We start from the raw sequence: 20,526 nt of genomic DNA, 5'->3' as shown, positions 1-20,526 counted from the left end.
CACTCCTGTTACGTGTCTGTTAGTCTACCTAACATTTTCCCAGAGATCACTGAGGTTGTTTTTGCTGTAATTTTTTTTTAACAGTAGCTATCATTTATTGATCTGTTATTACTACTACTATTAATGCTATTGTTATTATTACACACTAACACAGTGAAGTGGGGCAGTTGGTTTTATTATTATTATTATACTTTAAGTTCTAGGGTATGTGTGCACAACATGCAGGTTTCTTACATACGTATACATGTGCCATGTTTGTGGGCTGCACCCATTAACTCGTCATTTACATTAGGTATATCTCCTAATGCTATCCCTCCCCCCTCCCCCCTCCCCACAATAGGCCCCAGTGTGTGATGTTCCCCTTCCTGTGTCCAAGTGATCTCATTGTTCTATTCCTACCTATGAGTGAGAACATGCAGTGTTTGGTTTTCTGTTCTTGCAATAGTTTGCTGAAAATGATGGTTTCCAGCTGCATCCATGTCCCTACAAAGGACACAAACTCATCCTTTTTATGGCTGCATAGTATTCCATGGTGTATATGTGCCACATTTTCTTAATCCAATCTGTCACTGATGGACATTTGAGTTGATTCCAAGTCTTTGCTATTGTGAATAGTGCCGCAATAAACATACGTGTGCATGTGTCTTTATAGCAGCATGATTTATAATCCTTTGAGTATATACCCAGTAATAGGATGACTGGGTCAAATGGTTTTTCTAGTTCTAGATCCTTGAGGAATCACCACACTGTTTTCCACAATGGTTGAAGTAGTTTACAATCCCACCAACAGTGTAAAAGTGTTCCTATTTCTCCACATCCTCTCCAGCACCTGTTGCTTCCTGATTTTTTAATGATTGCCATTCTAACTGGGGTGAGATGGTATCTCATTGTGGTTTTGATTTGCAATTCTCTGATGACCAGTGATGATGAGCTTTCTTTCATGTTTGTTGGCTGAATAAATGTCTTCTTTTGAAAAGTGTCTGTTCATATCCTTTGCCCACTTTTTGATGGGGTTGTTTATTTATTTTCTTGTAAATTTGTTTAAGGTCCTTGTAGATTCTGGATATTAGCCCTTTGTCAGATGGATAGATTGCAAAATTTTTCTCCCATTCTGTAGGTTGCCTGTTCACTCTGATGGTATTTTCTTTTGCCGTGCAGAAGCTCTTTAGCTTAATTAGATCTGTGTGTGTGTGTGTGTGTGTGTGTGTGTGTGTGTGTGTGTGTATGTTCTGTATTTGTATCAAGGTTTGAGAAATAATCTCATGTTTTGGTTGAGGGTATGATGAAACAGTGTAAGAGAGATGGCGATTTATGCTTAGTTATCCAACTTAAATTGAAAACAACCTAAGGGAGAAGTTGTTCATTTTTAAATGTTTAGTTTTAAAACATCAGAACTCAGCCATTTGTACAGGCAAGTTAAATGGTTTCCTGGATTTAGGGTAATTTTGAGAGGTTCAGGTTTTGTATGTGTAGAGACAATCTCCTTTTTTATCAACAGGTTTTTTTCTCATTAGAATCTTACGTCTTTTGGGCAAGTTGAAAATGCAATGAGAAATGTAACTGTATCCTTTTGTACATAAAGTATATATTTATATGTAAAATATTCATAACTCTTCTGCAAATATCTTTGGTTAAGTGCTTCAGTGGTAATAGAATACAAGATAGAGAACATCTTAAATTGAAGAATTATTCACATTGGCCATTTTCTAAGCAGGTTCTTAATTAAACAGCTCTTGTACATTTTAGAACTATTCACAGACACACACACACACACACACACACACACACAACTGATCCAATAATGATACAGACAAGAGGCAGGAAAATGCAGGGTAGAAGAGGGTGATTCCCTGGCAAAGGCCCACCCTCAAGCCTGGAAACCCTCAGCCCTGACTGGGAAGAGGCATTCCTGTTTTGAGCCCAAATGTTGTCTTTTCCAAGACCACCTTGGCCCTCTACAACCTTGTCTTGTACCCATATAAACCCCAAGCTCCACAAAGAGAGGAACAGAAGAGTGGCAGAGCAGTAGAGTGGCATGGCTGAGATGGAGAGAAAAGAAGGAGCAACGGAATGAGAGGAATTTGGGGACATAAAGGAGATTGTCAGCAACTTAGAATTAATTATGTTTAATCTAAGACTCATTATTCACCTTTTTTTACTTCTAGTTTCATTTCTTCTGTTATAGTCTTCATTCTGAATTATTTAAAGTTTGAATACACTGCTTTTTTCCAATTGTATTTAATCAAGACTGTGGGTGACTGTCTAAATCTGCTGGCTGTGGTAGATGAACAATACTTTGACTGATATACTATTGATTGCAGTTCTACTTGCAATTGATTTTCCCATTTAAAGCTATCTTTGACTAACTGAACCTCAACTTTTTTTCCTCAAAAATAAACAAATTATAGTATTTAAATACCTGAAGTGCACTGAAGAATTGGCTGTCTTTCTAATTCTTTGTTGGCATATGCTAAGATTATCTTCTTCCATATTTTAGTATGTAATATAAAAAAAAATAACTGGAAAGCAACACAGTGTATGTGTCAGTCTGAAACTCTCTTTATGTCACACAGTACAAATGTTAAATTTTAATGTATTTTTTTTCAACCAAATAAATTGCACACCCAATAGGTACCAGAATTCATGCTATACATGTGTTCCCATTCTTCCTCTGGGGCTGTGGAAGTCACCTAAGAAGAAATGTAATGTGTTGTGCTTAATAAGGACCATTATCATTCAGCATCCTCATCTACTTCTGTCTTCTAGATATCAACCAGCAAACAAGGCTAAATATTGCATTTCCCAAATTATTCTGTAGGTTCTAATTGTCACTTAGCTTCTGCCAGTGAGATTTATTCTTTTAGAGCTGGAAGTGTAAGCTGACAAGTAAAGTCAGATATGACCATTGACAATGGCTAGTTTCCATTTCCAGAGTCTAGTCACCAGCTCCATGAGTGTGTAGTGGTTGTGATGGTTGTAGTAATAATGATGACAGCAGCAGCAATTTTCTCATGCTAGTTTGCAAGAGCATTGACGTTAAATCTAAATGCCATTTATTTCTCAGGCATGTCCAGTGATTTTGTAAGACTTAATTATTCTTCCTAAATTATCTCTTGTTGAAATACCTGGAGTAATTTCTGTTTCTAATTGACATAGATTGTATATATGATACAAATACTGCTTGCTCTGGTATGTGTGTGTATGTATATGGGCCTATGTATGTGTACAGGGTCAGAAAAACCTAGAATCACCTTCTTGATTTACTACACACTTCCCATTTAAACTTTCTATAAAGAAATACCTGAGACTGGGTAATTTATAAAGAAAAGAGTTTTAACTGGCTCACAGTTCAGCAGGCTATATGGGATGTATGATTCTGGCATCTGCTCAGTTTCTGGGGAGGTTTCAGGAAACTTATAATCCTGGCAAAAGCAATGTGGGAGTGAGGCATCTCACATGGTGGGAGCTGGAGGAAAGGAGAAAGGTCGTAGGTGCTACACACTTTTAAACAACCAGATCTCATGAGAACTCTGTCAGGAGAATGGCACTAGGGGGATGGTGTTAAACCATTCATGAGAAACCACCCCCATGATCAATTTACCTATCACCAGTCCCCACCTCCAACACTGGGGATTGTAGTTCTACATGAAATTTCAGCAGGGACACAGATCCAAATCATATCAAAACCAAAAATCAATGATTTCTAAACAAAACAAAACAAAAATTAAAATTAATTTTAAAAATCAATGGTTTTTTGAAAGATCAATAAAATTGAAAATCATCTAGTAAGGCTGATAAAGAATAAAAGAGAAAATATAAATTACCAATATCAGAAATGAAACAGGATATTTCTACAAACAATGCAAACATTGAATGGAGAATAAGGAAATGATACAGAAAATCCTACATCAAGTTGACAATATATATAAAATGAACCAAATCTTTTTAAAAATACAAACTAACACAATTTATCAAATATCAAATAGATAATTATATCCCTGGAACTATTAAGAAAATTGAATTCATAATTTAAAATTCTCATAAAGTAAATCTCCAGGTTCAAATTATTTGAGTTGAGAATTCTGAGAACTCTTTAAAGAAGAAGCAATTCGACACAGCCTATTTCAGAAAAAGGAAAAGAAGAAGCATTTCTAAATTTATTGTATGACCCTAGTCTTACCATGATTCCAAAACCATACAAAGACAATACAAACATAAGATAATGCCAGGCCAATATCTCTCACGAATATAAACATAAAAATCCCCGACACAGAGGTGGAGCAAAAAAAATTCAGCAATGTAAGGAAGAATTTTGTACTATGATTGAGTGACGTTTTTTCCCAGAGATGCAAGCCTAGTGTGAAGTGTGAAACTTAATCAAAGTAATCCATCATATTATCAAGCTCAAGAAGAAAGAAAACACAAGATCACATTAATCAATATAGGAAAAGCATCTCACAATATCCAACATTCCATTATAATAACAACTTTCAGAAAAATAGAAATAGAGGGAACCACCCCCATTTACATCAAGCATATTTACAAAAATCCTAAAGCTAACATCCTCTTCTTATTTGACAAAGGTTGTCCAGAATATATAAAAAATAAATTCTCAGAACTAAACAGTAAGGAAATAAAGATCCTATTAGACAATGGGCAAAAGACATAGACCTACATTTCACTGAAGAGTATGTAGTTTCAAAAGCAAATGAAAATATTTTTACTTTCATTATCCATTGGAGCAATCAGATTCAAGCCTCAATGAGATATTGCTATACACTTTTCAGAATTGCTGATTGTTTTTTATGTGATAATACCAAATGTGGACAAGGATTTGGAGGAACTGGATTATTTACACAATGTTGGTGGGAATTTGAATGTAAAATACCACAATCATTTTGAAAAACAGTTTGACATTTTCTAAGACAAACTAAACATTCAACTACCATATAACTCACCAATTGCTGTCTTGAGCATTTATCCAGGAGAAATAAAGACATGTGTTCCAGACAAAAACCTATAGAGGAATGCACATAGCAACCTTGTTTATGGTAGCTAAGAACAGGAAACAATGCAGATGTATTTTAATGCATGAATTGTTAAACTGTTGTGCATTTATATCACTGAATACTACTCATCATTAAAAAGGAATTAATTATTGATCTGTACAACAACCTACCTGAATCTCCAGAAAATTGTTCTTAGTGAAAAAACTAATTCCCAAAAGTTACATACTATATGATTCCGTTAATGTAACATTATTGATATGACAAACTTATGGAAAAGGTGAAGGGGGCCAGCCCCTCCGCACCTGTGGGTATTTCTCGTCAGGTGGGACGAGAGACTGAGAAAATAAATAAGACACAGAGATAAAGTATAGAGAAAGAACAATGGGCCCGGGGACCGGTGCTCAGCATACGGAGGACCCACACTGGTATCGGTCTCTGAGTTCCCTCAGTATTTATTGATTACTATTTTCACTATCTCAGCAAGCGGAATGTGGCAGGAGAGCAGGGTGATAGTGGGGAAAAGGTCAGCAAGAAAACATGTGAGCAAAGGAATCTGTGTCACAAATAAGTTCAAGGGAAGGTACTATGCCTGGATGTGCACGCAAGCCAGTTTTATGCTTTTCTCCGCCCAAACATCTCAGTGGAGTAAAGAGTAACAAAGCAGCATTGCTGCCAACATGTCTCGCCTCCCGCCACAAGGCGGTTTTTCTCCTATCTCAGAATAGAACAAATGTACAATCAGTTTTTATACCAAGACATTCAGTTCCTAGGGGCAGGCAGGAGACAGAGGCCTTCCTTTTTTCTCAGCTGCAAGAGGCCTTCCTCTTTTACTAATCCTCCTCAGCACAGACCCTTCATGGGTGTGGGCTGTGGGGATGGTCAAGTATTTCCCATCCCGCGAGGCCATATTTCAGACTATCATATGGGGAGAAACCTTGGACAATACCCGGCTTTCCAGGGTAGAGGTCCCTGCGGCTTTCCACCGTGTATTGTGCCCCTGGTTACTCGAGAATGGTGATGACTTTTATCAAGCATACTCCCTGTAAACATTTTGTTAGCAAAGCATATTGTGCACAGCCCTAGATCCCTTAAGCCTTGATTCCATACAACACATGTTTCTGTGAGCTCAAAGTTGGGGCTAAAGTACAGATTAACAGCATCTCAGGGCAAAGCAATTGTTCAGGGTACAGGTCAAAATGAAGTTTCTTATGTCTTCCTTTTCTACATAGACACAGTAACAGTCTGATCTCTCTTTTCCCTACAAAAGGGGAACAGATAATGGTTACCAAGGACTAAAGAGGGGGTAAGGGTAAAGGGAAGTAGGTGTGGCTATAATAGATCATTATGAGGAATCCTTTTGGTGACATAAATGTTTTGTGTTTTAATTGTATCAGTGTAAGTAATCGGGCTGTGATATTGTACTATAGTTTTGGATGAATTTAGCATTTGTGGCAAATGGTTAAATATTCATAGGTTCTGTCTGTGTAATATCTTACAACTTCATGTGACCATATTTATCTCAAAATTAGAAATTAATTTCAAAATATATTGAATAATATTTAGAAATAAATGATTGTTTTGGAATTTCAACCATATTTTAATGAGTTGCGTCTGCCATTGAGACCGGGAACTTGTTCCCGATCTCAATTTTAGGAATCAGAGGTGAATACAATCCTTTCTCTTTCATTTCTTTCTATCTGTTGTTTTGTTTGTTCTTGTACTTGTACTAGAACATGGTAATCAGTGGTGATGTTGAGTATTAACAGAATTATAGCTAGACTTGTCTAAACTACATAAAGTATAGATTGAACATTAATCAATAAAAAGCTCATTTAAAACTATATTATGTTGCAATAGCTATAATGAATTTGTCAAATTTCAAAACTACAGCATCAGCTTTGGAATATGTCAGCTTGGCTAGGCTGAACTACATTTCGCAGGATCTATTTCTTATGTGGTTCCATTTCAGGGGTGGACACAAGAGAGATTCTAGATTTGGTGGGCAGAAGAGAGCAGTAGTCATTTTACAGTGCATATGTGCACATGAATGCACACACCCACACACACACATCTCGTGTTTGCTCTTTCACTTTGTCGACATAAAGCATCAGTTGGGCTTGGAATTACTTTACCTTGGGCTGGATCCTCCTTCAGCATTTCTTCCTACTGGGCAAGACTTTATTTTATTTTTATTTTTTCCTTTTTTTTTATTATATTATTATTATACTTTAAGTTCTAGGGTACATGTGCATAACGTGCAGGTTTGTTACATATGTATACTTGTGCCACGTTGCTGTGCTGCACCCATCAACTCGTCATTTACATCAGGTATAACTCCCAATGCAATCCCTCCCACCTCCCCCCTCCCCATGATAGGCCCCGGTGTGTGATGTTCCCCTTCCCGAGTCCAAGTGATCTCATTGTTCAGTTCCCACCTATGAGTGAGAACATGTGGTGTTTGGTTTTCTGTTCTTCTGATAGTTTGCTAAGAATGATGGTTTCCAGCTGCATCCATGTCCCTACAAAGGACACAAACTCATCCTTTTTTATGGCTGCATAGTATTCCATGGTGTATATGTGCCACATTTTCTTAATCCAGTCTGTCACTGATGGACATTTGGGTTGATTCCAAGTCTTTGCTATTGTGAATAGTGCCACAATAAACATATGTGTGCATGTGTCTTTATAGCAGCATGATTTATAATCCTTTGGGTATATACCCAGTAATGGGATGGCTGGGTCATATGGTACATCTAGTTCTAGATCCTTGAGGAATCGCCATACTATTTTCCATAATGGTTGAACTAGTTTACAATCCCACCAACAGTGTAAAAGTGTTCCTATTTCTCCACATCCTCTCCAGCACCTGTTGTTTCCTGACTTTTTAATGATCGCCATTCTAACTGGTGTGAGATTGTATCTCCTTGTGGTTTTGATTTGCATTTCTCTGATGGCCAGTGATGATGAGCATTTTTTCATGTGTCTGTTGGCTGTATGAATGTCTTCTTTTGAGAAATGTCTGTTCATATCCTTTGCCCACTTTTTGATGGGGCTGTTTGTTTTTTTCTTGTAAATTTATTTGAGTTCTTTGTAGGTTCTGAATATTAGCCCTTTGTCAGATGAGTAGATTGCAGAAATGTTCTCCCATTCTGTAGGTTGCCTGTTCACTCTGATGGTAGTTTCTTTTGCTGTGCAGAAGCTCTTTAGTTTAATGAGATCCCATTTGTCAATTTTGGCTTTTGCTGCCATTGCTTTTGGTGTTTTAGACATGAAGTCTTACTGGGCAAGACTTTAATGTGCCTTTAGTTCCTTGGTGAGGATCTCTGGCAGAGGACACTGGTTTCTGCAGCTTAACCTCTCACCAAGTGCAACAATAGTGGACGTGCATTTCATTCCATCCTTTTGAGTCCCAGCAAGTGCTTGTAAGTTCCAGCCTACTAATTGATCTTCCTTTCCTGATTGCCTCCCCCGTGGATTTCAATCTTCAGCATTAGATGCCAAGACAATAATAGCTTTACAAAGACTACTTAACCAGCCCCCACGATAGTGTAAACCAATTCCTTGTACCGAATCTCTACTATATCTCCTACTATTCTCTGGTTGAACACTGACTGATATAATCTTGGTTTGTATTATCAGAGATAAACAGAGCCAGACATGAGTTAAAGTGGTAAGGAAAGATTTTAATCAGGATAATTGGGAACAGAATCTAGTGTGAACTGAACTTTGATTTATGCAGAGGTGCCTGGGTGTTTAAAAGGGAAAATGATGGGTGAGCAGGGGCTCAGTAGACACGAGGAAGTGACAAATTACAAAAAAAGGGAAACGAAAATTTGATCATGTGAAACCGTCTGGGTTTGCTAACTGGCGCTTCTGAAAGTCAAGCTCCTGTCTTCTCACATAGACTAGACAGGAGCTTTCTTCAGGTGTTGGCTAAAACAAACAGTAAATACATTTGGCAGTCTTAACTTTTTTTCTTCAATCAAGCACTTTAAGGAGCTTAAGGTCATCCTAGGAATGTCGCTTTTTGCTATGAGAAACTGTTAGTGTTTTCGTTCAAGTCTTTATAGAACAAGATTGAAGCCTAGTTGGGAAAAACGTTTAGAGAAATCTGGCTACTGTTTCGTCAAGGAAAGAATCTTTGTCAGTGTAAAGGAATTTAAAGTAGTTATTACTTTTTCTTATTTACTTTAGAAATATGAGAAATATGCAAACTTACATTTGATATGTCATGATGCACTGAGATATATGGCATTACTTTACTAGTATATAATGCTTCATTGTGATATAATTTAAATACATTGAAAAACTATAAAATAAACACTTAAGGTGTTGGAAATATCTTTAGTACAAATTTAAGTTGGAAATAATTCTGTAGTTTTATTATTCACATATTCAATGTCTTCATTTTAAGATATTAGCTATCTTTAATGAAAAGAATAATTTAGTATGTGCAGACTATAACAAGATGTTGATTGTGTTTTGAATATACAAGCCATTACAATATTAAAAAGATGCCAATTCTAAATTTATAAAATGCATTGACAATCAAACTTAATGATGTTAATTTTGGAAACCTTCCAGTAGGATTTCAAAGGAAGACTTTTGTTTCACAGGAATGCTAAAATTCCAAAATTAACATTGATCATCCCTAGCTTCCTTTATCTGTGCACCGGGTCATCATCTAAAAGTCTGAATAATAAATTACCTGAATATTACAAACAATGCATAATTTGAATATGTAAAAAGTAAACTAGACTTTTGCAAGGTCCTGCATATTTGGTGCATCAATAATTCTGATTGGTAACATCAAAACTGTATAACTTTTATCTTCACACAGTGTGTGCGTGTGCGAGGCTTTGATTTTTTTGTAATCTTCATGTGAAATTAGGACAATTCCAAATAAGAAATTATAAATTATACATAGCTAAATATTAAACTTCACTTATAGTTACAGACTTGTACTATGGGCTCTGCTTCCTTGTGTGATCAGAAAAAAAGGTTCACATTTTTAGCACATTTATATATATATAGTAATATCCAATTAAATAAAGGAATGAACAATGTTTTGCTTCAAGCTTCCTAGAAGTACATACACACAATTTATTGAAACTATGCCAAACTGCTCAAAATACAGGCCAGAATATATGGGAACATTTAAAGTGCTCTTGTAATGGTATTTTTTCTTTTTCCTTCTTTACCTCTAGACTATCATAATTACCTATTTCTCTACTCCCTGCAAATACATTTTATATCACATCTTTTTTAAAGATGGTACACTCCCTTGTAAGATAGCTGCACCTTTGATGGCAGGGATATAAACTTGTCTCCTTGAATCTTTAGTAACCAGCAAGATGGTTGACACTGTGGATTTAAAAGTAGTTGTTCATGGAAAGAGCAATGTAAATGAACAAACAGATGAAATATTTTCCTCTGATTAACTGGAAATTATCCCACCACTCTTTGCAATCTCTGCTATGGTAATTTTTGTGTGAACAACCTTAACAGTTTTAGGAGGTCACATTCACCTACTGTTGAAGTTGTAGACATCATATAAAATGGATATGCATTTATGTAATAACAGTTTGAGAATTCTTTTCAAGATCAATCTCCTGAATTATCTTATTAACATTTCGTTCTGGTTGACTACATTATTAGGACTGATAAAGCCTGCCTTCAGTAAGCTTATATTCTAGTAGAATAAATTAGGAAAATGTGGTAAAATTACACAAAGCTAGTACTAAATTGAACTAAAACAGTACAAAAATACTAGAAATAATATAACTAGAACAATGCATAAATAATTTTTAGACAGAGAAGTAATTTTTAGACAGAGAAGTAATTAAAAGGGCAAAAACTTTATATATTAAAAAAAACTGACAGACTGAACTTTGGTAAATCTTATTGTTCGTATGTAAGATTTCAAACCAGAGTTGAGGAAAAGTATTTAAATTGTATATGAGGCACCTGGTAATTGTTCAATTGTAGATTCTGATCCAGCAGATCTGAGGTCGGCATTCTGCACTTCCAAAAATCATACAGGTAATTACAACGCTGCTATTGTTTTGTCTATTCAGAGATTACGAACATCATTATACACTAATTTATTCTTATATGGTCAAAAAATGTAATTTTTAATTTTAATATGCATTTAATTTACCTCTACATGTACATGCATCTAATACAATATTAAATATATATGTGTATTATTATATAGCTACTAAATGGTTACATATCCATTTCATGTTAATAAAAATAACATGCCCAATTCAATATTCATTATTAGATTCAATGTTCATTTTGTTTATTCGTTTTCTCCCTATAACATATTTAGCTTTTAGAATGCTGTGTTATGTTTTTCAGAATAGATTTTCCACTAGAGTAGCGGAGTATAAAAATACTAATAAGCTATTCTTATCACCAATCTCTCTTAGAAAGTTCTTGTAGAAAAACCACAGGAGAAAAATATATTAGAGATGCGTTTGTAATAATCAGCTGAAGGTAGCAGTGATATAACTATAAGAAAATGCTAATATCTTAGAGTTTAGACTACCTTCTCTTCATGCCTTCCTTCACCCTGGTGATTTTTCTTCCTTCTTTGTGTCTCCGGCAAATCAGATAGTAATAGGCGATTCCTGGCTCAGCAAGAAACCAGAGCTCCACCTAGGGGTAGAGTTTCAGGATGAGATCTAGAAAGTGAATTTTGCAGCCTATGTATTTCATGGAATTTACAAATAAAAATTATTTAGGAAATAATAAATTGTATATGAGAAACATTTTACTATCTTTTTATATATTTTTATATCAAAACATACAATCACTCTTGTAATATGTCTTCATTTTAAAAATCTTAATGATGTTAAATCTTTTCAAGAAACAAAGTACTTTCAAGATAATTAAAACAATGCACGGAACTCACTAAACTCAGGCAAATACTAGTGAATATTAAGTAGTATCATAAAAGTTAAATTTGGGGATCAGATGCTATCATTTCAAATTGAAATAATGTTGTTTACAATTTCTTCAAGTTTAAAATCATTTGGGGGGTTCCAAATATTAAATGGTTCCTACCTGGGCATAAAATAGGAGATCTATTGGGTTGATCTTAGTCTAGCAGTATTGTTGCCAATGTTTGGCCTTCTCTGAGGCTACTTCTCAGAGAAATGGCTAGTGTTTCCTCCCACAGAGTAGGCTTTACCATCCATATGTTTTATTTTTTTACTCAAATATCTAAGTAACGATTGATATTTATTTCACTTTATATGTCCAGAAGTTAGCCCTATAATTGCAGTTAAACAGGCATTTGGATTTGCTTGGGGTAATCTCAGCTTACACTGTTTTCCCTGTGTTCATATTAACATGCCTCTGTTTTGTCACAAAAGTGTCCTGTTTGGGTAATATACTCTATCACCTATGGTGTAGTGATTAAGAAAACAGGACCAAAGCAGACTGTTTTCAATTAAAACCCAGCTATACTATTTATTAACTGCGTGACATGAAAAGGAACATAAAATATGCTTTGTATTTGAGAAATAGTATCATCAGTATTTGATGCTTGATTTTAAAACAAAAGACAGGAAAACAGTGGAACAGTAGAACAGGAGACAGGGAAACTGTTGTTAGTTTGAGCAACTTATTGCTATTTTGCTCTATACTAAGAAAATATACAAAAATACAAGTGGGGAGTGGGATGAGGAAATGGAACCAGAAGGTGAGTTATATTTTGAACATGTTAAAATCTTTTGTGGTTTTGTAGAAACAGACATTTAGAAGAGAGTGGGATGTGTAGGTCTGGGGTCACACTCTACTGATTGACTTGGATAATTGTCATGGGCCAAAAGGGCTATGAGACAATCTCTCTTTTTCTCTCATCTTCTTCCCTCAGAATTCAAATATATTTTAGTTTTTTTCTTATCTGAAACTAACAACCAACCAGTCTTTGACCCTTCATTTTTCTCACATTTTTCTACCTTTTTATTTATTTTTATGTTGCCAGATAAATTGTTTATATTTGCCTTGCACAACATGATATTTAGAAGTATATTATATATACAATCAGCATCACTTAGCAATGAGAAAAAATTTGAGAAATGCTTCCTTGGGTGATACTGTCTTTGTGAAAATATCATAGAATGTATAATACTTACACAAACCTAGATGATACGGCTCACAACATGCCTAGGCTACATGGGATTGACTATTGATTGTAGGCTATAAAAACCTATACCACATGTTATGGTACTAAATACTGTAGGCACTTAAGTATTTGTGTACCTAAACATAGAAAAGACACAGTGAAAACATGGGATTATAAATTGATGGAACTACTATTGAATATGCAGTACATTATTGACCAAAGTGGTGTTATTTGGCACATGATTGTACATTAGAGAATGACTAAATATAGCTAATGAATATACACAATATTTCACACAGTTCTAATTTTCCTGGTGGAAAATTTTAACTTTTTGCATCCACTCTTAGTATTTTTCAAGAATATCATAGATTATTAATTATAGTGATCATCTTGTACAAAAGATCTATTGAACTTTTTACTCCTATCTAAATGAAATTTTGTATCCTTTGGGCAACATATTCCCAATTCCTCCACTTCAACAATCCCCACTCCTGGTAGCCATCATTTGGTCTCTACTTCTATGAGTTAAACTACTTTAAATTCAATCTATGAGATTATGTAATATTCATCTTTCTGTGCTTGACTTATTTCACTTAACATAATGTCCTCCAAGTTCATCTATGTTGTTAGCAATGACAGAATTTCCTTCTTTTCCATGGCTTAATAGTATTCTAGTTGATATATATAACACTCTTTAAGTGAGTTTCTCTATTGATTGCTACATAGTTTGATTCCATTTATTGGCTATTGTGAATAATACTGCAATAAACATGAGAGTGCAGACATCTCTTCGACATACTGATTTTGTTTCCTTTGGATATATTCGTAGTGAAATTACTAGATTATACAATATTTCTGCTTTTAATTTTTTTGAGGAAACTCCGTACTGTTTTGTATAATGACTATACTGGTTTATATTCCCACCAACATTGTGAAAGGGCTCCTTCTTCTTCACATCCTCTCAAACACTTATGATGTTTCATCCTTTTGGTAATAGCCATTCTAATGTGTGTGAGGTGATAGTTCACTATGATTTTAATTTGCATTTCTCTGATAATTGGTGATGCTGAGCACTTTTTCCATATACATTTTGGCCAATTGTATGTTTTCTTTTGGGAAATATATATATAGTTCCTCTGCACATTTTTAAATCATGCTGTTTTGTTATTAGGTTAAGTTCCTTATATATTTTGGAAAGTCACCACCAATCAGATATATAGTTTACAAATATTTTCTCCCATTCTATAGGCTGTCTTTTCATTAAGTTGATTGTTTCCTTTGATGTGCAGAAGCTTTTTAGTTTGATGTAATCCCATTTGTCTATTTTTGTTTTGGTTGCCTGTGCTTTTGAGATCATATCCAAATGTTATTACCAAGAAAAATATCGTGATTTTTTTTTCCTTAATGTTTTTTTCCCCCAGAAGTTTCATAGTATCAAGTGTAAATTTTAAGTCTCTAATCCATTTTGAGTTGTTTATTGGATATGGTCTGAGATAAGGGCTTAATTTTATTCATTTACATGGGAATATTCAGTTTTCTCAACATAATTTATTGAAAAGAATGTCCTTTTCCCATTGTGTATTCTTGTTGCTGTTGTTGAATGTAGTTTTCTATAAATGTATGAATTTATTTATGAGCTTTTAAATCTTTTTCATTGGTCTATATATCTGGTTTTTATACCAGTATCATGTTGTTTTGACTATTAGAGCTTTGCAGTATGTTTTTCAGTCAGGTAGTGTGATTCCTTTGTTCATTTTGCTCAAGACTGCTTTAGTTATTCAGGGTATTTTATGCTTTTGTATGAATTTAAAACTACTTTTTCTATTTCTGTGAAGAATGTCACTGAAATTTTGATAGAAGTTGCACTCAAACGGTAGACCACTTTGGGCTTTATGGATATTTTAACAATAGTAATTATTCCAATCCATGAACACAGAATATCTTTCATTTTCAGGACTCAGTCCTAAAGTCTTTTTAAAAAATCATTTCTATATATTGTCCCCCTAGTAAGATACAACTACTCCCATTGATTTAAATTCAATTTTTATAAAAACATCTATATATTGATGTTTTCAAATTTACCTCTCTAGTCCTAATCTTTTGGATGGCCTTCCTATTTATAAAAGTCAATTGTTTTTGATAGGTTCAAAATGTGCAAACATAAATTCTTGATCATCCTATTTAAACCTGAATTACCTTTATAATTTACCACTACTTATTTTAAAAACAAACATCTTTCATCAATAATTATGTCTTTATAACTTCCCACATTTTATCATTACCAGTACTATTGAGCAAGTCTTCAAAACGTCAACTTTTCTCCATCTTTACTGCTATCACTCCTGCTCCACCCACCATCTGTTAAACAATTTGCCATGATTATTTATATTCTCTTAAAGAAGTTAAAGTTCTCTGAAGAAAATAAAGAGAAATTGCTAAGCTTTATTCAAATCTGTTCTAGCTGCTATAAAGTTCTCTGTGGAATTAAAAAATAACTCAGTATCTTGGTTAACTTCAATTAATGACTGTATTTTTCTATAATAGAACCTATTTTGTTTTATACTTATTTTTTCTTCTGAGCAAAAAGTAGTCAGAGAGCAAAGTGTTTTGATTATGTTAGCTGAGTGTGAGGAATAACAATAACAACAAATAGCTTGCCTGAAAATCTTATGACCAGTCTTCTCAATCCTGGGTTGAACTACATGAAAAATTCCAGTGAATAATTTACTAACATGCTGTATCTTTTCTTGGAGAACACCTTGCTCATGCTAAAAACTCTAAGATATCTGGAATCAGGATATCTGTTCAACTTTTTAAAATGCATATTTTATAAACTCATTTCACAAAGGAATTCATAATTTGTCACATCTATCAGTGTTCTTAAGAAATAGTGTATTTTAGATACAATTTGAAAACCCTGAAGTAAAAAAAAAAAAGCCCATAAAAGCCATTACATAATAAAGTAAGAGATAGATTATCAAAAATATATAGGGAATGTTCTCTAACAGTGTCGCATAGCTTTATATCCCCAGAGAAGAAGAGCAAAATACAGAACAGATAATAAAACAGTTTTCAATAATACAAGAAAGAGGGGTTTATTTTTAAATGCTTTGTTTCCTCACTAATTCTCAAGTTAGAGTTCTAAAAATGTCCAGGCCCTACCACTAAAGGCTGAAACTATAAAGCTAATTGTAAGCTACTGTATCTGTGATAAAGAGAAGGAAAACTGAGAAACAAAGTTTAAAGCCCTTCTAATTTCTTGGGACAGACTCAGAATTGGATAATGTAATATTATTTAATATTATTAACTTTGAGTATGAGACATGAATGGCAGTGTAATTCAAATGTATATTGGAAACGCCCTATTTTAGGGTGTAATTATAATTTGTAGTTTTCAATGTATTACAAAGATCAAATTTTGATCATATGTTACCATTGAGAAATAATATTTCATTAAGAATATATTGCACTATATTTCTAAGAAAGGTAACAATTTAGAACAGGGCACTGTCACCAAAGTTCTAAATCTTCACAAGTGCAATTTTTCACATATAACTACATATTTTCTCAATGTATGACTGTATGCATTTTTGAATATATAAACTCATATTTCACTTAACCAAAATATAATTCTTTCTTTTTTAGTTTTTTAAAAAATATGTTATAGTGTATAGTTCTTTTCATGCAAATACTATATATCATCTTATGCTAGTGGAGCAAATTCTTTTATGATATGAAACATGTGGGAAAATTCATGAAAAAAATCATTAAGAATATTTAATGAGAATGATTATTTGAATTGTCCTCTGAAGAATGCTAAAAAAGAAACTTCCTTTTTTACTGCCTCATGATTCACTGCTAAGTAACTAACCAGACCTCCCCTTACTTGACTCCAGTTCCCATGCTTGATTTTGTTTTAGACTTTGACCTGATGAGGGGTTGCCAAGGGGAAAACCACCTTCATCAACCACCTTTGTACTATTTAAAAGTATTAGATTCTCCAACATTCACAAAAATACAAGTCTAGGAAACTCAAGGGGCTCTCACAATTTTTGCCACATTTCCACTCCTGCCAAAACCACAAATATTTATAGGCAATGTGTGTGTACAGTTTTCTCTGTTGAATATAGGTATTATTTCAATTTAGATTTAAGTGACCCTGATAAATGAAACAAAGGAAAGAAAGGGACATGTCAGCTTAGTGACATTTAAAATGGCAATGTTCAAATTGTTGTTTTCTCTTAGTTCTTTGTTTGTATCCTGGAACAGTTAACTGACTTTGAATGCCCCAAATAGCTGTTTTCCTGAGACAAATGTCAAAGGAACTCTTAAAATCACAATAGTTACTGACCAAACAGCATAAAGTTACACCTGCTAATTGTCTGATTTATTATTTCTTTGTTTTCAGCTTCAATTGTCCAGTTCATTTTCATTTATCTTGTCTTTCTAGTTTTTGCTTCTTTCTTCTCTACTATATACTGAATTTGAGCACTTAAATGGTGTCTCACTCTAGTTATATTGTTCTTCCCAAATATTCTTCTTCCATTTACTTAGGTAAACATGGCAAAGTAGTAACATGAGTTGAATGTATTAATGAAATGAATGCTTTGAGTAGGTCATAATATCAAAAAAATCTATGCTGAGCTAAGTTTTACATGGGCAGTTAAATATTTCTGTGTTAATAATGACAAAATTATATTAAATGTACTATTTTTTTTTGGTCCTTACTCTCACTAAAATTAGTGCAAAACCATAGAAAGTAAAACTTCTGTGATCAGTTGAAATACTTCTATTTTAAACCTTAGTAAATGTTGTTATTTATGTACCATCAAGTACAAGAAAAACACATATATTTGTAGGAAAATTAACAGAATGATGATAAAGTTGAGAAACAGTTGTCTTTTAGTTCTTCTGTTTACCTGCTGTGTAATTTCACTGAAGATATTTAATCTTCCTGAACATGGATTTTGTTCAGCTATAAAAAGGAAATAATAATAGCTTCCTTGCCCATATTCACAAAGTTCGTTTAAATTAATACATGCATATGCAATAAATAAATGCTGAAATAGTATATAACTAATCTTTATCAAAATGTGAAACCTTATGGGAGTGAAGTGGATGATCTAGATGGACATAGAGACAATTTTGAAATCACAGAGAACACAGACAGAATAAAACTGTAATTTATATCTTACTTATATAAGAAAGTTTAGTTTGGCAGATGGTTAAGAGACTTAGTCCTAGGTCTTCAATCATGACCAAGCTGTTAGTGAAGCCTAGATAATGCTACCCTGTGTGGTAGCATAATAAGAAATGTATGTACCCATCTTTCTGATAATCTCAATTTGTACTGAGAATTAACTTTTTATTTTACAATGATATATTTTTTATGTCTTTAAGATTTTTAAAACTTGCTTTAACAAATGCTTAGGTTTGTTTATTAAATTTACCGGTAAAGAAAATAGCAATGTTGACCCATTAGTCAAGGAAGATGAAATAGGAACACAGTATTGCCAGCAAATCCAAACTTTTATTAACCAGCAAATCCAAACTTTTATTAAATTTTAACATTTTTGCTCTGCAAAATGATTGGCTAGAGAAGGCCTACTCTGCTGTCAGGATTACTGGCTTAATTTTAGAGAGATAAAAAAAAAATTGTAAAAAAAAGGTAAGTCATCAATTAATGTAATGTTGTCTTTTATTGCTTACCTCAGATTTTTCAAAGTTTCTTGGCCTAGAAGCAGAATAGGTCTGAGGTTTCCATATTTACCCACCTCTCAGTCAGTAATAACACAATATCAATAATCAAGAGATATAACATTACTGATCAAATTAATAAATATAGTTACCTAATTTTCAAATAACTAATCAAATATGGCTTAACTTTTTAAATCTTTCTACAGAGGTATCTTCTCCTTATACATTCTTTAAAGTTTGTCTACTTCATGAACTGTAAATGGACCATTGGATAAACTTCCAAGGTATAGTAGATTTAAATTTTCCCTATGCAGTATATATAAACCAAAAGGAGTGATTTTGATCATACATGACAAGTTACAAATGGGAAAACCATGTATAAATCCATGCATAAATCCATGCACATGAGTAAGGATATGATTGCATTGTATATTGGTGTATTTTGATAGGTTATCAAAAACGTATTACCTATCATTAATCTTTAAAAAACTAATTATAAAAACATGTAAATTCAATTTTATTCATACTGTCTAATGGACTTCTAATAATTATAACTTTCCTTTCAAATATACAAAGAAGAGGGGATCCATGCTGCCCACTCTTCTATTATTCTAAACTTTTGCAAAGGTAATAAATTGCTACTTTCTCATATTTGTAGAATGCTAAACATAGCCTAATGTCTAAGATCCAAGTAGAGTTGTAAAACTATGCATTGGATTCCTATAGTATGCCCCACAGATGTTGACAATCACTGTAGGAAAGTAGACCCAAATTTTATGAACTTTCCCATCAAGTACCAACAACACAATGATTATTTAAAACTAAACATCCAGGACTCCACATGTGAGAAAGGAAATGTACAGAACCTGATCACTGTCCACTTAGTGTTTACAATTTTCTTCCCTGCCTCCTGGGGAATAAAAGAGGAAAGGAGATGACTAGAGGTGGGAAATGTGAGAAATCAAGAGAAAACAGGAAACAATGTAAATAATCTTACAATTTTCAGCATATTTTTCTCATTTTGTAATTATACAATCTCGAGGTTGGAAACAATCTTGACATGCATATAATTTAAATACATCAAAGTCTTTGAAGACTTATGTATTTTTGTAAAGTTCCCAGATTTGATTGGATGGGAAGCACACTGCAGGTTGAGTAACAATATCTCTACATAAGGCCATGGAAATGTTCCTAATCTTCATAGGTCTTGCTAATGACATTGGTAAAACAATAGGACAAAGGTTATAAATATACTTATTTTTGTAAAAGATTCCTGTGAAAATATTTTGAAAAATGCAAAGTGCCATCCAAATATGACATGGAATTATTATTTTCCTTCATTTGTAGCAGAATACACAATAAAAACATCAAGACATAAACATCCGTGTAGTTGGAAGAAACAGGAAGCTATATATTCAAAAAGGACCTAGAAGAAAAAGTACATTATAAAAAAAAATTAATGACAGCAAAATTGCTTATGCATGCAGTCACAAAAAGAAAAAAGTTTATATTAGTTCATTCTCACACTGCTGTAAAGATACTCCTGGAGACTAGGTAGTTTATACACATAGGAGGTTTAATTGACTCAGTTCTGAATGGCTATGGAGGCCTTAGCAAACGTACAATCATGGCAGAAGGGGAAGCAGGCATCTTCTTTACCAGATACAGTTGAGAATGTGATTG

The sequence above is a fragment of the Chlorocebus sabaeus genome, chromosome 23, assembly GCF_047675955.1.
Source record: "Chlorocebus sabaeus isolate Y175 chromosome 23, mChlSab1.0.hap1, whole genome shotgun sequence".
Lineage (NCBI taxonomy): Eukaryota > Metazoa > Chordata > Mammalia > Primates > Cercopithecidae > Chlorocebus > Chlorocebus sabaeus.
Note: the sequence above shows the minus strand (reverse complement) of the source record.